The sequence below is a fragment of the Mycteria americana genome, chromosome 4 (genome assembly GCF_035582795.1).
Source record: "Mycteria americana isolate JAX WOST 10 ecotype Jacksonville Zoo and Gardens chromosome 4, USCA_MyAme_1.0, whole genome shotgun sequence".
Lineage (NCBI taxonomy): Eukaryota > Metazoa > Chordata > Aves > Ciconiiformes > Ciconiidae > Mycteria > Mycteria americana.
Genome location: NC_134368.1, coordinates 91,252,174 through 91,272,486, shown reverse-complemented (window position 1 = coordinate 91,272,486; position 20,313 = coordinate 91,252,174). Strand labels below are relative to the sequence as shown.

Below are 20,313 nucleotides of genomic sequence, written 5' to 3'. Positions count from 1 at the left end.
CTAACCATCTCGGTAGTTATACTCGGAATCATATCTCCTCACATCCTAAGTTTCTAGTGCATTTGCAATTCACCATGGTGCTTTGGGGAAAGTGATGAAGCTATTCTTTAACTCTTCAAAAGAAAGCGACTTGAAAGTTGAAAGTAGTCATTTCTAATGACCTAAACACTTCCTACCCAGACTGATCTTCTTAATCTGAGGTGGATCCTATCTCTGTATGACTGATTCGTGTACAGTATGACTGTGGGTCTGATGTTTACCAAACCACCATCAACCCAGGTCTGCGCTAGCTTGAACAGCCATGGTTAGAATTGCAAGTGGTTTTATACCTTTAGCCATTCCAAAGGTGTGTCCTGAACTTCTGAAAGCCCTAATCTCCCTCTGCCATTCCCTCCCTACCCTCTCTTCAGTATTATGCTTCAGTGTTTGTCCTTTCTGGGCTTGGATTCTCTTTGAATAAAAGGCATCTTCTCCTATTTATTGTAGGAAAAGTATTTGTCATTGGGATTGAATGAAAGATGTGAAAATTACTCTTCTATATCACTGTTTCTCTTACTTCCAGCCCAGAGCTAATTTACTCTTATAAAAAGTAATGTAATTAGAATACCGGAATTTACCCACTTCAATTTAGCATAAACAGCTGTGTTGACACAGATCATTAGCGGTCGATGCCACACCCAAACGTCTGAATCTTTAATGTAGATCAAGGATGTAAACCTACAGCAAAGAGTCTGATTTTCCCCGGCACTTTTTTCCTGAAGGTCTGCCAATACCTGTTTGTTAAATCCAACCTGTTGAGGTATCCAATCCCAGTACAGTTAACCAGGAAACCATTCATTACGAGCATAACGTGTGCACTGGGGGTAGTCACTGAGCCAACCGTTTAACCACACAAACCAATATCCCTTCCCCATTCTTCTTAAGTATAATAACCACTGGAGAGCTTGGGAACTGTTACGAGTCATTATAAGCTCCGATTCCAGCATATCTTTTATAATTTTCATTTCTGAAGTGGCATGCATGACTGTACACTGGCTGACAGCCTTTCATAAAGTTCGTCTTGTCAATCACCTGTATTCTTCAGAAAAGATTTCCATTGCTTCTGCAAAATCTCCATGATTTCTGCAGTTTTGGAGGACAAAAACTCCTTGGGTAGTAAGATGTCCCCCAGAAGAGTTTCTCATAGACTCTCAGAGACTAAATGAGAAATGCAAGAGACCTAGGACCCCTTCTTCTTGGTTAGACTTCATGTTTGCATCTACTTTTCAGCTTTGATGAGGTTTAAAAGGTTCTCTCCTGAAGAGATTGTCCTCATGTATTCTAGTTTTACTGTTCTACTTGAGGCATTTGGCCAAGTTCTGTTCCAGCAAATCCACTAAAGATTTGCCAGTCTTAAGGGACTTGAGATACTTTGAGACAATTTTTTTCTCCTTCATGCTGAGTGTGTCCTTCCTAGGAATCTTTGAGGTGGTCCAAAAGCAACTCTGGCTTTCCCACTACTCAGGAGGTCTGATGGAGCAAACCTTAGAGACCAGTTATTCCTCAGAGCCGGTAGGAAATAAATGGAGCAACATTGTAAGCTCACCATTCACTGATTTGTAACACAGCCCTGAGAGTGAGAACTTTCCCAGTTCATCTTTTCCTGGTACTAGCATCAAATCTATCACGACAACTAAAAATGTTTTCCCTTTCTCTGAAGCTGACATGAACAAAACAGTGTTACTTCGAGGTTCGCTGTCCACCATCTCAAAAATGTAGCCCTTACACTGTCTGTAGGCTTCATTTTGTTTTGGAAAAAGACCCCTACTTCCTATATCCCCCAAAGCTAACTTTCAGGTTTATTTGGATTCAAATGTTCCATGTTTGACTTCAGAGATTTCTCACTTCCTATTTCAGACAACCTCCTCAACAGATCATTGCATGAACACTCTGGGTTGGAAATACCCATGTCCAACGGCAGTGCAGGTATCATCTAAGCAGACATCATTACCTCTTCCTGAGCCAGATGGAGAATCACAGTTTCACAGAAAGACATGAGAGAGTAAGGTTGGAAGAGCCCTCTGGAAAACGCCAAGTCCACGCTCATACAAAAACATATGTGCACGCACACACACACAGACACACACCCCCCTCCTGCCTGTTCAAAGCAGGATCAACTAGAGCAGGTTGCTCAGGACCTTGTCAAGTTGAGTTTTGAATATCTTTAAGGACGGAGACTTCACAACCTCTGTACGCTTTCGTTTTACGTTAGAGTTTTGTCAGGAGCTCCTTGTTCATCCACACAGGCCTGCTGCTGCCTTTGCTTGATTTCCTGCTTGCTGGGATGGACCACTCTTGAGCTTGGCAGGGAGGTGGTACTTGAAAATCAGCCAGCGCTCCTGGACCCCTCTGCTCTCCAGCATGGTCTCCCACGGGATTCTTCTGAGCAGATTCCTGAAGAGCCTCAAGTCTGCTCTCCCGAAGTCCACAGCTGTGATCCTGTTTTTTGCCTTGCCCGCTCCTTTCAGGATTCTGAACTCTACCATTGAGGGTGCTGCAGCCACAGTTGCCCCCAGTATGATTTATGCTAATAACCTAATCATTTTGGGGTGGTAACAGGAGAGTGACATTTCTCAATGACCAGCAAGGAGCACCATTACAAAAATTGTAGTCAAGTTTTTCCAGAACCTGGCTCTGAGACTTGGTGTCACCTGTAACAACAGGTGACAGGGTGATTCATGAATCCTGGCAAAGCAGTTAGGTGGTGACAGTTACTTTGGCAATGTATGGCGTTCAGAGTTTGAACCTTATGTCCAACCTTGATTCTTATAAGATCTCATAGCACATTAACATGCCTGCTCTAACACTCCTGCTACTGTACGTGAGCTTTATTGTTACTTTTGTGTTGACTGCAGATTTGGCAGTGATCGCAGGTGGAGCATGATGAGTGTTTCGAGTGGCAAAAGTCTTCATGAGCATAGAAGTCCTAGCAAGCTAATACAGTTGGGACATAAACAATTTTCAGGCAATAGTACCTTAAAGAGTAATTACCGAGTGCCATATTCAAAACATTTGACAGTCCAGCCTAAGTAAGTATGTACTTATGTACAATTGTGTTGACTTGGGGCCATCTTTGGTGAAAGCTTTAAGTTACACATGTGGAACTGCAAAGGTCCTGTAACCCCACTGCATCTCTCAGCTCTGTTTCTGGAATTTTTAAATGCTTTTCTCTGTGAAATGAAAGTCACTTTGGAAAGTATTGCAGATAATAAAATTGTCCAGTTCTGTGTACCAGGAGCAGGGACAGGGGCTCAATTCTTTATCTCATTTTGTACAAGTGGTGGTTAGTTGTAGAACACTGTGCAATTATTAGTTCATAAGGATTTGGCTTGCGCTTTAGTGAGGGAGTTGTAACAGTATTTTTGATCAGGGAATTGTTACTAAACCAGAGTTTGAAAACAATTTCCTTCCAGCTAATGTTGCAAAATGAGCAGGATGTGCACTTGTTGACTTGAACGTCATTCTGTTCACCTTTTGCATGAGTTTCTGAAGTACGCTATAGAAGTGTGGGAAAGGGAATAGCTACAGATTATGCTTGAACTCATAGCCTTTGTTATTATAATCTTTAAGTAATAAGGATTGAGTTTCAAGGTATGGAATTGGACAGGAAAGGAAAAAATTAGTTCTGGAATATATTTGTGCAGCCTCATTGAAATTTTTAGTCTTTTATGCCCAGTTGCAAGATAGAGCTCAATTTATCATTGACCTGTGAAGCACTGTCTGCTGAAATATACATTCAGAATGAAAAAGCTGATGTATTCTTTGTTGCTCTGGCATAAACACTCCTGCCATGATAGACAAGAAGATCCTCTCCAAAGCTTTCTATCACAGTAGTACTTTTCATCATGTACTTGTTTCACTGGTGTTTTGTGATACTTGTTTAAGAAGTTACTGATTAAAAATTGTGTGTCATGTCTTAAACTCACCATAGTGCCTTCTAAAAGGAATGCTTGTAATTCCGTATAAGCCAGTGCATGTCCTACTCTTTTCACAACCCAGTCTGAAAGGAAATGCCAAACATCATGGTAATCCCTTACCAAAAGAAATTCCAGATGAAAAGCATGTGTCTGTAGCAGAAGGCATAAGAGCAAAGAAGTTTGGTTTTCATACACATTTTTTGAGTACTTACGTGATTTGTTGACAGTAAGAAGTGTAAACCAGGTGGCTTACATACAACGAATTCATACAACGAATGAATTGCTTCCCTTCTGAAGATAACTAAAAATTACATTTTACTATTTAGGCAGAACATTAAGACAAGTGTTGCACCATGGTGAGTTCCTCAGAGTCCTCCTTTATTGGCCTCTCATTTTTTTTCCGAATCAAAGATATTTTCCAATAACCAACAGTTATTATGCTGTTTTACTATGTTTTGGACAGCTTAATCCAGAAAGGAATAGTGTTTCTCATTAACATGCACCAATCAAAGTTTCAGTGGAAGACTTTTGGGACTTATTTTGAGATCTGGGAATAGGAATGGGCTGAGATTCCTGAGGTGCTTGTTATTACAGGCATGTTTTTTTCACTCCAGTGCTGGTCATTTTATTTTTAGGGTGATTCTTCCTTATTTATTTGAGGGGGTCTCATTTTATACTCTGGCTCTATGAGAGTGATAGTGGAATAACTGAAGAGATGATGCAAAAGCTGCACTGCAGAGGCGGGAACAAGAAGCCAGGGCTGAGGAAGGCATAGCAACTTCTTACGCTGCCTTCCCCAAAGCTGTATGTCTCAAACTACATCCTTCGTTGCTACAACATAGCCTAGAAAACTATTTACTGTAATCCATTGTATGAAGCATCAGACACGCTGTATTAGCTGGCAGATAATATCTGAAGGATTAGCGACGATGGCTCTAAAGCCTTCAAGAACTGAGGTGCCATCAAATTTAGTTATATGACACAATGGAATTACAAGACATAATGACATTTTTATCACAGAATGAAAGCTGTCTTTATTAAGCCTTACTAATGTATAGGTCACTTCATTTCGTGGCAAGTTCGGTCATGTTGGCTCTTCCCGCTGGCAGCAATGGATGTGAATTAAGGAAGTATTGGATATCTCGAATAATATGCTGAGTCCTGTAACCTCAACCACAGCCTCCCGTGGAGAGGGTATCAGGTACTCAGTGCTGCTCAGGAAGCAGTCAGACCACACTGTTATTATTTCTAGTTTACAGCTACTATCACAACTATAGCATTACAGCTAGAGCGCTGTGTTGCATGTGTCTGCTATGGTATGAAGGGAAAATAAGGTGAAAATGAAGGGAAAATAAGGTTGCCCAAGGTGAGCTGCTCACAGATGTGCCTCGTGTCTTTCAGACTGTGAATATGTCTCCCTGTGCTGTTTGTCTGCAAAAGGCAATGTCGGTACATTGCAGCTTTGCTGTTTTTCAGGGCCCTGTCCTCAAGCCCATGTACCAGCCATCGCATGTTTCAAAGTGAATCATTCGTTATGGGGGCATCCAAAGGCCATTTTCATGTCATTCTTTTCCTTGGAGGCAGGAACCTGGTAATGAGTTCCAGCAAGACAATAAAATCATACCCGGATCATGTTGCAATCTCATTGTGTTGCACGGTGTCATCCTGGGAGCCCTGTGTAAGAAGTCACTTCTGCACTAATGGCACGCAAGCAAGGACGCTGTCATTTTGAAAGAGCAGTGGTGGTCCCTCCTTAAGGACAGCAGGGCAGCTTCCTGCCTAGGAGCCGCAATCAGCATTTTAACATTTCTGCTAAGTGAGAATGCTTCTGCTCCAAGCAGGTGGCATTTCACCACTGTTCAGCCTATGTTCCTGGTGTAGCTCATTAGTGGGTTCAGGATAATCATCTGTCCCCGTAAGAGGATCAGTAAGTGGATGCATTCGATCCTCTCTTTCAGCATAAACCCAGCAGACAGCATACACTTATAAAAGTCAGGAATGGCAGAGAGTGCATATACAGGCTTTCTCGCAGCACTTGCAGTCTTACCAGCTGGCATCTTACAGCCTTTGGTGCAGGGCTTACAGCGGGTTGTAAGACTTCAGCACCAGCAAGCATCCCATTTTCCTATTTTTGAAGAGTATCTAGAATAATGGGCTACTTATCTGAAGCCGAGCTTTTGCACACTGCCTCAGCAAAAATGAATAACAGTAGTGGTGACTCAGCCCCGAGGTGCTCTGCACACTGCCCCGTTGCTGAGCCACAGCTCTTTGACATCGGACTGGGCCTTTCCACACCCTTCAGTGCTCTTGCACAACCAGCAGCCACTTCTTTTGTCCCAAGCAGTGAAGAAGAGGCCTGAATCACGAAGCCGAGGTCAGAATCTGGATCTGAAGCTCCCATTCCTGTATTTGAATACAGAGATTTTGTCTAAGGCACACCCCAAGGATATGAAATGACTTTGTGAGAAGAAAACAGAGATGTGCATATTTTCTAGCTAGTGTTGTCTGGTATGGGATGTGATGTTAACATTCTGCAGGCAAGTCAACAGCATGGCCTTTGATATTTAAAGTCGTACCCTTGAATCTGCACGTGGATACTTAAATAAGTAAGTGGCCTGATTCTCACATTTGCTGTTGAAGTTGCTGGGTATCTGTGAGAACAATAATCAAGGCAATTTCAGTATCTTACTTTAGAAGTGCCCACGTGAAAGCACGGACCCATTAGGAATTTCCAGCTTTAGACAAGTCCCTTGTGAAAGAAAAATATAAGGACATTCCAGGACAAAATCAGCAAGTAAATTAGATTTATTGCATGTACATGATGCGGAAGATTGATAAACTCAGAGAAAAGGCAATCACATGCCTAAAGCATTAACTTGGAATGCCAGAGATTTCAATCCAGCGCTTGGCTTTGGTGCAGAGTTTTGTGACTCTTGGATAGTCCATTAGGCCAGGATCCACAAAGATCTCATCAAAGATGAGGCTGTCATCCTCAAAGGTCATTCCAGAGCAAATTAATTACCTCTGAAGATTTAAGTTTTATTTCTTTGTGCCTGACTTCTCCTCTATAAAATTACATAGCTGCATAGATTGAAGCTGCCTGTCTCCCAGGAGATGAGTTTGAATTACTGTGACTCTTTTCTAGAGGTTCAGAAAAAGAAACACTCTAAAGTATACAGCATGGAGGAAAGTTAGTTTAAAGGCCTTGAGAACTGAGTGATTAATATTTTTATTTTATTAAAGAATATATACACTTTTAAAAACAGGAGCAGAGGATTGCCATGGGTTACGTGATTAAATTAAGTATTGGCACAGTTCTTAGACACAACAAGTACAGACCTCAAACAATGTAAGTGCAACTGGGTTTCTTTTTGCAAAAGTAGGTTTTGTGAGTTGCCAAGTATACTTTAAAGTATGGATCTAGAAGACCTTGGAAAGAAACATCACCTTCATTCTGTGTATTCTGCGCGAAAAGATGCAAATTACGGGTATGAGCTTATCTTTAACACTTTAGGCACTATAACCTTTTACAATGGAAACAGAATCTGTAATTCAGAAAAACAGAGGCTTGCTTTCTTCCTTTCTGAAATAAATCTACCTTATGATTCTCTGGAAAGGATTCAAGCAATATATTTCACCCTCATCGCATTTCATAAACAAATGACCTAACACAGAAAAAAGCATTTGAGTTGGATTATGGTTTTGCTCCACACCTTAGAGCCAGGAAATTCAGCTACAGGTGACACACTGGTTTTCAAAGCAACCCGTTTTGTTTTCATAGTAATGCCAGTTATAGACAGTAGCTGGAAGCTGAACTTCCTGCCAGAAGCTGACACAGGTCACACTTCTAATGTAGGATTTGCATGATTTCTTTCTCTTTTGCAGTACTTGACCTAATACATTGTTGGGGATTGCAAGGGATCACCCCGCTGAAGTCACCGAGGTGATTTCCCTATCACATTTTCCACTTGCGTTATCTGATATTTTTCCCCCATCTGACACGCCGTAACAAGATCGCTTAAATGAAAAACACTACCTAGATTTTCTTCTGCTAGGTGTTACAGTGCAAGTTTGATGGCAGAGAATGTTTTGTCTCTTTGCAGTCCAGAAACTCATTAATCTGAAAGCTAAAAGAAAGGATCTTCTCCTATTCACAACAATGGCAGAAGAAGCCTCTTGCACTTACAACAGAATGGGCTAGAGTGGCCATATCCGTTTCTTGTTTTGTCCAGGACTTAGCATTTTTGGTCCAGATTTTTTCCTTTAATAATATTTGGCTTTTCTAGGAATATTGGGATTTCTCTTTGCAAGTGCTTCACTAACAACTTCAAGCAAGCAGGAGGTTGTAGTGTCGTTTCAGCTTCTTTGTCCAGGACCAGTTACCTTTTCTGTCATTGAACCATTGTAAAGCTTATAACCAAAAATGGACATCTCATGCCCTTTTTCTGCTCTTATTTCTTGTCCAGGAAGATCTACTGATATCCCTGAGGATGGACTTACTTTCCGTTTCACATCTGCTCCCACAAGCCTCAGACTCAGCATGGGCACCCCTTTGGTAGGGAAACGCTAAGCACAGTTATTCACTACGGCTACTGGTGTACAAAGACAGATGTATCTAGGTCCATCCCCTCCCTCCCTGCATTTTTATTCTCCTTCCCTCCCTCTTTTCTGCCCCAGGTCACCACAGTAAAATGCAGCACAATAAAATGTAATTACAGTACTTCTTAAGGCAGTCTAATTGGGAAGTCGAGTTTTTCCCCACGTATCTTTTAGCCAGGAGGTATGTGGGAGACTGGTAAGGCAGCAGTCCCCATGCAGGAAACATCCTTCTGCCAGGAACCCCCTCTGAGTTTCATCCCCCACCGTCTCTTCTGTTAAAGAAGAAGAGCGCAAGCCGTTCCCAGGCTTGATGCTGCCGTGACCAGGCATTTATGCAGCAGGAGAACGGCGGGTAGCTCCCGTAGCGACTGCTTCGGCCTCTCTGCGGGGCCCGGCAGGTCCACAGTCCCACCTGGAGGCCACGTCTCATACAGCAGCCTCCTGGCGCTGAGAGCGCGGTCAGAGCTTGCTCTTAATGCTGCTAAGAGGCCGTTCAACACCAAATCCAAAATCTGTATGTCTAGCCCTGCGCTTTTCACGCACATCGAGTTCATTCCACCTGACCATTACTTATGTACAAGAATGTTTTGCTCTCGCCCTGGAAGCTACCGTTGTGTTGTGGCTGAAGTTGTTCCCCAGAGCTATCCCTAGCTGTAATCACATATTAGTATTATTAGATAGGATCAAAAGGTCACTGATAGGAGACTTGATTGATACATGCTGTACCATACTTACATTGTATGTGAAGAGTTTTAGAGAACTGTTTCCTCTTTATGTGTAACTCAGCTCTTTAAGATGGAAGTTTTCACCTTCCTGATTAACTTCACATCAAACAGCAGAGATCCCAAAGCAGCTCTGTGGGACTCAGACCACCAGAGAGCAAAGTGACCATTATTTAGTCCTGCCTTCTTTTTCTAACCTTTTATTATTCTCCACAACTCATTTCTCCTCTCCTCTCTTGAGGAATCTTTGGTGATGGACATTGCTGATTTCTTGCAGGGAGCCAGAGTATCCCTACCACCTGCAGGCATCCTAGCAGGTCCTGAACCACAGTCTTTGCCAACAAAGGCTGTGTTAACCCTTCCCCAATATTTTTGGTGTAGTCCTTTTCTCACTGACTGTATTCTTTGTTCTCTTTTCTACTAATTTGCTTGGTAAAGGCATCAACTTACCAGTCTGTAGTTTTCCAGATGTTCAGAAGACCTACCTTTAAAAGCAGGCCATTTTCAGGCCTGGTACCAAGGCAGGTGTAAATGAGAGCTTTGGCATCTGCTATGTTTTATCTCCACAGGTAGCATGCTAGAGTCAGGACTCCTTTAATCTTTTCTCCCTTTGACCATTCCTTAAACCTTGGAAGCTATCTCCCTTTCTAATAGCCTGCTTAACACTGCTTAATTACACAGGCCCTAAAATCATCTTTCCAACATAAATTTAACAGTTATTTTTTCTGCACTCCAGAGTCAATAGAGCATTCTCACAACTGGTAACTCCGATACACAAACGCTGACAGCTCTGACACCCCCTCCACCAGCGGCAGAGTAAATTAATTTCAGCTTCGCAAAGTTAAATACAAGCTTTTGTCGAAGTGAATTCTGTCAGCCCAACAGATGTCTCCAGGGGGCTGCACCACCTTGTGGCACTTCCACGCCACAGCATCCTCTTTATCCTAGAGTTACAGGGCAGGCACTACTCAAAGTTCATAGGTATTTTCCAATATTATAGTGTTGTGGACTTCCATTAGATATAATTACTTTTATTACTTTTTATATTGGAATGGTGATTTTTTCTGTTCTTTAGAGACCAAGACAAAAGCCAAAAAGTGTGTAATCAGAAACATTTGTAGTCTCAAGAGTCAAGAAAAGGTCAAGTACTAAGGAACAAGCCCAGTGTAAAATAAGAAGTTGGCATATCAAATAACTTTTATTAGTATATCACCTTTACACACACCTTTTGAATGCAACAGCATTTACTCAGTTTATGTACCCGGGAAGGCTTGCAATAACATGTTTTTCTGGAAACAGACTTGGTGGAAAATAGAGCTAAAGAAAATCAGAAGAGATCAAGATAGACAAAGTAAGTGAGAGCTGGCAGAAATTAGTGTTTTTACATTCATAAGAACTTCTGACAAAATCCAAGAGCCATTTTCATTTTGTTTCAGCTGGTAAATTAAAAACAAAATTATACATTTTGCAAGGCAAAGTTTTGAAATTTTAGTTCCCAACATCAGTGTTTGAACAGGCACTGCATTACTCCACTTTTGAAAATATTTTAACAGGATATGATAAAAATTATTTTTACTCCCGAGGCGCTGGCACCTTGTAAAAATTAAGTGCTGCAGTGACATGTGCGACTGGGCCACAGATCTAAGTTCCTGGATACCAACAATATGAGGCATGAGGATTTGAGCGTCTTAGCTCAGTCCTTTTTCACTACATTTGCCATTGTGTTTGCTTTTTGTAGTAAAATAAAAAAAGCAAAAACCCCAGTTCAAATGAAGATCCTTGACTATTTATGTCTTCGATACGGCGTCTGGCATAGCAGCCCCAGGCACACTGGGAAGTGGAGCAGAGCAAGAGTAACCACGAGTTAGCTCTCTGGTGCACATCTTGCTACAGCAGCCAGCAGGGGCCAGCGCAAACGCACCATGTCAGGCTGCAGACTACCTGCAGCCCCAGCCCAGCTAGCACTGGCAGGCACCCTACCCCACTACTTCCCTGGCAGCAGTTTAGCCGCTCAGCACACCCCTTGGTCATCTCATCTGCTACAAATGCCTCCTGGTACCTTAACAAGGCAAGCTGATTAAAGCTGGAACTGTAGCCACACTGAACCAAGAGCCCAAGTACCAGACAATATCATGGTGATGAAACAGGACCAAGGTAAAACCAAGAAATCAATCCTCAAGTCACAACCAGATCATCCAGTGACTGCCCATCAGGTCTAAAGTGACAAAAAAGCAATCCAGTTAGCAGAGTAGGATCTATAGAATCCATAGCCAGGCATAGATGTGTTCACTCCTGAGACAGAGACCAACACTCCAACAGCACAACTCAAAATGAGAATGACTTCTCCAGGCTGAGCTTAAATAGGGTCATGGGCCCATGGGCAGGGTCGGGGGGGGGGTAGTTCCAGGTAAGGCAAATCAGGATCATTAAGGTGAATTGGTGCCCTCAGAGTGCAGACACTGAAAGAGATCTTCCTTTTCATTTTGCAGCATGGAGTTATGCATGTGTCATTGCCATACAAAGTCCATTATGCTGGGAAGAAGCATATCCTGCACCTGGCAGGGCCTTGCCCATTGGTGTGGGGTAGAGGAAGCAGATGGATCCAACCCCAGAAGAATGTCACCTTTGATGAAATTTCAGGTAACAAAGGCAGCTGTCTGTGAACAGCAGAGACAAAGGACTGTCCCTCTTTGAAAAACATTGTCACTTAAGCACAGATCTGTGGTGTTATGTGTCAAGAGAGCGGTACCAGGCTTGAACACTCACATCGATCTTGTAAAAATGGTCATCAATCTGTGAGTCTTCAGTTTCAGGGTATTTCACTAGACATTCCTTATTTTTTGACAAAGCTGTCTGAAATTCTGAAATTTATTGCTTTAAATGAAGGCTTGAAAATGCAGTGCCAACTCTTGCAGCGCTACTGAGCTGACTACTGCAGAAGCGCACAGGGGCCAAAGAGGATCTGTGCAGATACCAGGTGCTCTGGGAGAGGAGCATTCAGCTCCCTGTCCATATGCCTCCAGTAATAGCTGGACATTTACTGCTCAGATGCGGTTCCCGTTTCTGCAGTAACTTTTGCATAAATTTTGCACCTGAAAGTGCTTCCATTCCTGCACCTGTTAGAACCTGCGCTCTCCGCACAGACCTGGGCGAGCATACCATCCAACTTACAGTCCTAAAGACGCTCCTATTTCTGTACAGCTTTTTAGCTGATTGAACATCACCTCGTTGGAGACTGCCTCCGTCAACCAGCAGCCCATGGTTTCCTGCAGTGAGGATTGCTTCCTGCAAGCGTGGTACATTTCCCCTGTGCGGCATGTGCTGTGGAAGCTGGGACGACACCGTCCCAGCAGCTGAATTTGCATTTCCTGTGGGCAGCTTGTTCAGATTCTTCACTTGTAAGGACATGTGTACTGGCTAGAAGCAAGGTATCGCCCGCAGGGCTGAGAATGACAGTTTCAGATGGATCAAATTCCAAACTGGAAGACACACCCTCCGAACAACCGCGCAGGGAAGAATCTTTCCAGAATTTCAGCATCTCCTAAACAGCTATTGACTTGTTTACCTTGCCTTATACAGGAACATGCAGAGCTCATAGTCCAAATCAGATAGTGATTTTATATACTGCTGTGTTCCATATGCCTCCGTTCTTATCTGGCTTTGTTTTTTCAAAGCACTTCTAGACCAGAAACACATTCAGATGCCCTCAACAATGAGATCACATTTTAGCCTTGTTACTTCCCATGAAACCTAGCGTAGGTTGTAAATGTGTTAGTCAAGCACTGAGAGAAGATTTAGCCCTTCAAAGTTAGAGACACTATTGTTTCATCCAGCGCCACTGAAATGCCACCGCCTCTGCCATCGAGCTGACACGTAGCTACCACCCATAGCACGCAGCACTCACGGTGCTCTAGGACCCTACTCACAAGAGTTTGGGTCTTGGATATCTGAATGAGAAGAAGAATGTGATCCATACAATCAGGCACTCAGGAGAAGAATATGAATATGACACAGTACGTATATAAATGTATTTACTCTTGGTAAAATATGCTAGACAGTTGAATGCCCAAAGGGGTTATTTGATACTGTAATAGAAAAGCAGCATTATGGAAGGACAGGAGTGATCCAGAGCAAGCAGTTGCAGTGTCTGTGGGGTGATTTTCAGCAAGAAGATTGAGTAGAATTGAGGAATGTCTCAGTGTTAGAGGGTGAACTTTCTTAGAACTGAGGAGTCACAGAGGTCTCTTCAAACTGCCAAACCCAAGGCAGAACCTCAGTGAGTCAGCCCAGTCTGTTTTGCTTTGCACTTTCTTCTTCGCAGTGCTCTCTGAGCTTGTGTGAGATTTTCAAGAGCAAATTAATAAATAAATGCTACGGATGCTTACAGGTCATCTGCTTTGCTGTCTGTTTAGATATCTCATGCAGTACAATAATTAAAAAGTCAGTTCTCTCTCTGAACAATTCTTATGATGCACTTCAGGGATCTTACTTGCTTATGCAGTCAATATTCATTATGGAAATGTTTTTAAGTCTCAGATGCCACAGTTTTTATGCTAGCCTCCCAGCAGTTTGATGTATCACTCAAGTTATTTGTGTTTAGCAGCACACAATGCAGAACTGTATGCCATGCAGAGACGCCGGGACACAATGTGAAGAATGTCTGCACTGCGCAGCATCTGCGAGCAAAGGAGCGTGGGCTGCTCAGACCCAGAGGCAGGCCGCAATTGCCATGCATTCCCCCCAGGCCCACCAGCTTCTGATTCTTCACTTCATAATCACAGAGTACTGTTTGTCACGCTATTCCTTTTCAACCTGAACACTTTTATTGCACAAAGAGTTACATAGGTAAGGACAACTGAAACTTATTTCAGTGTGCTTTGCTGCAGTGGCAAACTATGTTCTCATCTGTACAGGAGAAGCTCTGGTGTGTTAATGGCTCTTTAAGGAAATCTGCTTTTCTTCTAGAATGGCTGCTAGAATAAATGAGGTGGCATAAGTGCAAGTGTGCTCTTCATACTGTTTATCTGGGCACCTGATATGAGAACACCTTACAGGAGCTGAGCTCGTGCTAGGTGACTTGCGGTTTAGTCTCCTAGGTCCCCTAATGACACTATGTACACTAAAAGGTTATTTTCCTTCAGCATTGATGGCATTTCATAATTTTATGCCATCAGAAAACTTGGTCCCGTACAGTCATGTAAAATGTGGTGGAGATGTCACATAGTTTTGTATCACACATTATTTACTAAAATTGCTTATAATCTCCATCTCAGTAAAACATCTGCTAAATCCATTTTCCAAAGCCTCTCTCGTCCTTACCATTTTCTTGACGTTTGTAAGTTCTAGCAAAGCCGGCTAGCACATGTCATTCTTTCTTAAAGTGACTTCCATTTAGTGCCCCAGAGCAGAGTATTGTGTGAAAACCTTGCACTTTCTGTTGGCAAGCGTGAAGAGACTGATACCTAGAAATCGGGGCTACTTTTTTTAACCACTGAAGTATTTATATAAAAAATGGCAAGGTATTTACATGAGTGCTCTTTAACCCATATCCAGTCTAGCATTAAGGTAATTCAACATTAGGAGGTTCTTGCTTCATAATTATGACTCAGCATCAATTGCTATGAAGCAGGAATATTTATCTTAGTTTAGCAGTATATTACACTGCATTTAGGTAGTACACTATATAATAGTGACAATCCTGAAGTGCAGTTTACTGGAAAAGTTTCTTTCAAATATATCTTGCAGTTTACACACAAAGAAATTTGCTGCCGAGCTCTTCTGCGACATTTGCCAGGGACTTGGTGTGCTCAGAGCATCTCAGGATCTGGAACTGTGTAAATTTTCAGCAGATGAAAGTCTGAGAAAAACGAGATAATGTCTTTGAAAGTCTGACCGGTAGGGTAGGGAGCACTGACAGCATGACAGTAAACAGCCTCCTAGACCCCCTTGAATTCAGTAACACGCAGGCACGTTCAACAGGGCTTGGGACGGTGCTGCAGACCTTATGCTAGAGATGCTTAATCAGTTCATTACACAGCGCCACGTACTGCAGCACCGTCAAGAAAGTCAAGAAAACAATTTCTGATTTGCGCTGTGTTCATTAGAAACTAAACTCTGACTGATCACTGGTAGAGTTTTTTGTATAAGGTTCATGTATTTATAATGTGACTCTGGGACTGAGCTTCAGTGGAGCCGAGACATTTCCCGTTTCTTCACTGAGTTCGTGGAGAAAAATAGACACTTCTATACATATGTCTGTGATGCAAAATATATTGGAATTAGAGTTATTGCTGAAGCTTGCTTTACGATTTAGGACATCTTAGGATGAGGAGAAGGGGGAAAATTTAGGCACGATAATCGTCCCCTCTCAAATAGTCATGCAACACTTTGCAAATCGAATCTTCCCTTTTGTACCCAATCTAAAAGCAAGTGTAGAAGTAACAGAAAAACTAACTGGTTGTTTTGCAAGGGCAGTTCTAACTGCAGCAGGTGGGCGTGCTTTCACAGGAACGATGGGAGTAGCTTCAAGTCAGAATTAAGATCTGAAGCATCCTCAAAACTCTAGTTTAGATCTAGCGTGACCATTTGATTGTGAAGAGTTCTGAACTGATATTTTTAAAAGGAATAGAAAATAGGGGACAGTCTACATTATGACTCAACTGATTTAAGAAAGAAGTAATTAAAGAAAAGTCATTAGCATATCGGAAATGGGAGTCAGGTGCTACAGTCACATGACCCTCAATTGACCATTACAGAGGAGTGACCAGAGCATAAAAGGATCTTATATTGCAAACAGCTGGATTGATGGAGGATGGGTTTTTTGTGTGGAGGTCAGGAGAGTTCTTGCTTGTAGTTCTCAAAAGAAAAGCAGACCAGTGTTTTTTTTTTATCTTGAAGGCAGAAGTGCCCAGATATAGAGTGACAGGTAGAAATAAATCTGAGGAAGTTATATTTTATGGAAAACCTTGGACTTAAGGAAAATCTGGGTCTGAAAACCTCGAGTCTGGAGAAGATAGGGCTTATAAGTGCTGCGTAAGTTGGCTGGGTGTGGTGAGGTTGTGATTTTGCTCCTGGTTGAGCTCTAATGGTAGTTAGAAGCTGTATGATTGTAGTTGTTTTGGGCAGGGCAGTTCCCTCTGGTTCTGCCCTTTATAATATTTTGTAGCTCTAGGCAATGAAAATCCTTGTATGGATTTATAAAGCTCTATAATATCAAATGGATGACTTAATGGGTGTATGTAATCAATGCCAAGCCATGATGCATGACTACTGGTGTTTCATGTGCTTAGGTAAGATCGGCCCTTCTAACAGTGGCTCGTGAGGATAAAGATAGTGATACTTGCAAGCTGCTTTTCGTGCAGGCAAGGTCAGTACCTGGGAAGCTCCAGCTCTTTAAATGTCAAGAACCACAGCCTTTAGCACATGTGCTGCTGCAGACATCAGCTCTGCTTCTTTTCTACTCCTTAACAACTTGCGGCCCCCAAAATTCACTAACTGGTGTGTGTGAGGGATTAGGGCCCATGATAGATAAGAAGGCATTGCAGTGGATGAGTGCATTGCCTTTTGAGTTATTTCAGGTAATCATCTGTTTCCTACTTCTGTCTTCCACGCTTATCAGTTGTGTCTGCAGAACATGTCCTGGCATACAAGTATTGTGTTGGCACTTCGGTGTGATGACAGAAAATAATCTTGCTAAAGAATGAGAGGCCCTTTGCAGGGTAAATTCAGTTGTTGTAAATTCCTTTGCTGCTATTATCAAGGCCATCTTCTTGGTAATGTTTGTAATGTAAAGGAAAGAATTGATCACTTCTTTTATGTTCCTTTCAGATCTTGTCAGTTGAGGCTCTACCTTTGCATTGCAGTAGCTAGCTCAGAAAGTCCAAGAAGAATTTTCCATGTTTGGAGTTAATGATCTGAAGCTGTCCAGAAACAGCTGTTTGCAGACCTCTTAGGGAGGTCCTAGGGACCTCCTAAAAAAATCTTAGGGATTTTCCTTCTCACTATAAAGCAGAGAAATCTGTTGTGAGCTCATGTATAACCTGTTGTGTTCATCAAAACACTTCCACTGAAGTCCATCATGTGTGTACAGTCTTGCCATGGCCAGCCTGCTTATTATGATTGTGTACTACAAGAATAGCTTAGTTATTTCTGTTTGAGATGTTCTAGCTTTAGCAGTCTGTTTGTTAATGATTTGAGGCCAAGTTATTAACCAGCTGAACTCAACTTCCAATTATTTATTAATGTAAAGTAATTTGAATATTAATCATGCAAGGAGCCAGAAATGTAACAGTCTTTAAAGACTCAATGATCATCACATTCCCTGCCTGTTCTAAACAAATCATCATTACCCTTTCATTTAGGGGGTGAAATAGTATAACCAAGTTGTGACTTGTTCTTAGATTTCCAGGGCATATAAACTATGTTTATTATGAAAGATGAAAAAATAATGCTCCCTGTGCATTGATTATTTATTATGAAAGGAATAGAAGCGTTCTCTTTGTTGGAATTTATAGTGAACTCATTTCTGCTATGTGGCCCTAAAGACCTCTTGGGGTTTTTTTTCTGATGCAATACCTATTCCTAGTCTGCACTGACCAGTCTCCGCTCAGTACTGAACAGGTAACTGTGTACAACTGAAATGAGATCAGAACTAGGCCACTGGTAGTAGTTCAAGCGTGAGAGTGAAAACTAGAAACAAACATGAGCTGTGTTCACCAAACCAATGTAAAAACCAACACATTTGGTTTAACTGGAAATGAGAACTACAGTCCTTTATTATAATCAGGTTTTTTACTGCTTGATTGTATTAATTTCTTAATGGGACATCTTTGCATGAGTCAAAATAATTTAAGCATTGGGTTTTCAAAACTTACTTGTAAACTCAAAAAAGCTATCCCTACTTAATCATAAAAAACCAAACAAAACCTTAAAAGTTGGGAGTCGGGATGAAGCTTGACTTGCACTGAAGGGTTAACATCACGTTGCCCTGCTGTAAGCTAATCATGCGGTCTTCAGTTCTAAAAATACGTGGATACCTCCTGGTACCCAACAGCTTTACCATGTAAGTGTCCAGCAGGGCGGCATACTTGTCAGATAGATTTGACCTTATCTTGGTTTAGAGACTTGAAGGTGCCAGGCTGTGCCTAGTCTCTGATCCAAGAGTGTCAGGCAGAGTGCTCAAGTGTCAGGAAAAATCAAACCTCTGGTTTTAAACAAGCTGGAAGTTGTATTGATTTGTGGTAAACAATTGCAGAAGAGATGGAGCAGCTCCAGAGGTTGAGCTTGGCACGAAGCTCCGAGCCCACCACAGCATGGAGTTTCTGTGCTGTTGTGAATTGAGCAAAAATCTTCTATGTTGACTCCTTGCTGTGTTTTGAGAGACTTCTCAATGTTATATATACACCAATTAAATCTTGATTTAAATATTTTTGCAGGTGCAGAGCTAGAAACTGCAGCATGAACTGTAATCCCAAATATCAAGTGTGTTGTGTGTACAGCAATGAGTCTAGCTCTTGAGAGTACACCAGAGGATAATGATGTGATCAGGAACCAAATATTTATGGGTCTGTTCTGACTCTCCCTAACATAAAATTATATCAAGCAGAAGTAACTTGATATAAATCACGGTGCAATAAGATGGGTATGAAGGCAAATTCAGGCTCAGTATTTTTATGCTGTTCTCTCTGTGGCCCAATAACTTTCAGTTTTAGGCTTGATCCTGTGAATAAATTGCTTGCTATAAATGGATGGGCAAACAGTAGGAACTTGGAAGGTATGTGTTTGTTCAAATATTTTTTTACAGCTTAAACATCTGCTTGTATGATTAGCTGCTGAGCAATTAAGCTAAGCGGTGATGCATTCTCTCTTAGACACAACTCTTGCCCAAGGAATAATATTCATAAGGCTATTATACAGTTAAGCAAGAAATGGAAGATACAGCTGTATGTGATTGAGTGATCAAGCTGTGCTGTCAGAATTTTTGTCATAATGTTGTAAGTCCATATATTTATTCTTAGGCATGATCGGATTGTATGTATTGGTTATTCCACTAAATGCTAAAGACTGGTGTGTATCTGAAGAAGGAAAAATGCCTTTATCCTATGGATTAGGAAACAGACAAGACAAGAGGTTAAAGCATAACAGTGCTTTCAGCACAGGATGTTTCAAGGTGTGCCTGGTCAGCAAATCATTACTAAGAGTCAGCAGGTTGCCTCTCATTATAAAGTTAGTGATTAAAGTGTTAACTGCAGCCTCCCCGTAGGTGTAACCATGACTAAGGGAGTGCTCCTGTCAGCTGCTTGGAGGAAGGCAAGTGGGTAGGTAAATATATTCCCGACATGCACCGAGGTGTGGGGAGTGTCCTGTGTTTCCAGCACTCCCAGTTTGTTAAGCAAAATAGTAATTAACAGCTCCGTGGGTTCCATGAAGTAGCAGAGGTAGCTGTCAGCCAGTGCCATGCTGTCATGCCTTGTCCAGGGCTCAGTGAAAGGTATGTGAAACTCCGCCTCTGCTTTTCTTTCTCTGATCGTATGTACAGGTAAGTGAAACGTAAAGCTGGAGCTGTTCTGCTTGCTGTGTAACCTGCAGGGTCAGTACAAAGCAAGGTCCTTCGCAGTCACCCAGAACTCGAGCCAAATTCCTTTCGGGTAATTAGGGTGCCGGAGGGAAGGAGAAACGTTTGGTCAGAAATACTTGTCGAAGAAGTTCGTAAATCTCGAGGTGGCTTTGTGTGAGTCAGGGTTGTGATTAAAATGGGTAGATAATAGGTCGTGCTGCTGCTCGGTGTCTATGCGGGCATAAGCCTTCGCTGCCCTGCATTCAATCGCCGGTGTGATTTAAAAGGTTACATTGGTGACCTTGCCTGTTCTTTTTGGTGGGTAAAAGCTATCTTTCCTAACTGACCTGAAATAGCAAGTAACTTCTCTTCATAATAATGGATTACTTAGTGTTTGAAATAGATTTGGTGCAAGCCCTGCTCTATCATCATTGCTTGTGTGAAGGGAGGGAGCTTGTGTATCTCTTCTTTTGACTCGGAG

General features: G+C 42.0%; 1 protein-coding gene across 8 annotated transcripts in view; it reads left to right on the top strand.

Annotated features, from left to right (window-relative positions):
* Positions 1 to 20,313, top strand: part of RASSF6 (Ras association domain family member 6) — a 90,684-nt gene that overhangs the window by 51,435 nt on the left and 18,936 nt on the right. For 2 of the 8 annotated variants that reach the window (XM_075501344.1, XM_075501351.1), the window contains exons 1-4: positions 7,334 to 7,444; positions 8,423 to 8,511; positions 10,577 to 10,628; positions 11,767 to 13,290. The gene's annotated coding sequence lies outside the window, so the exon portion shown is untranslated. Of the gene's footprint in view, positions 1 to 7,333; positions 7,445 to 8,422; positions 8,512 to 10,359; positions 10,418 to 10,576; positions 10,629 to 11,766; positions 13,291 to 13,899; positions 14,123 to 20,313 lie in introns of those variants that run through there. The other 6 variants (XM_075501345.1, XM_075501347.1, XM_075501346.1 and 3 more) reach the window with 6 other exon arrangements.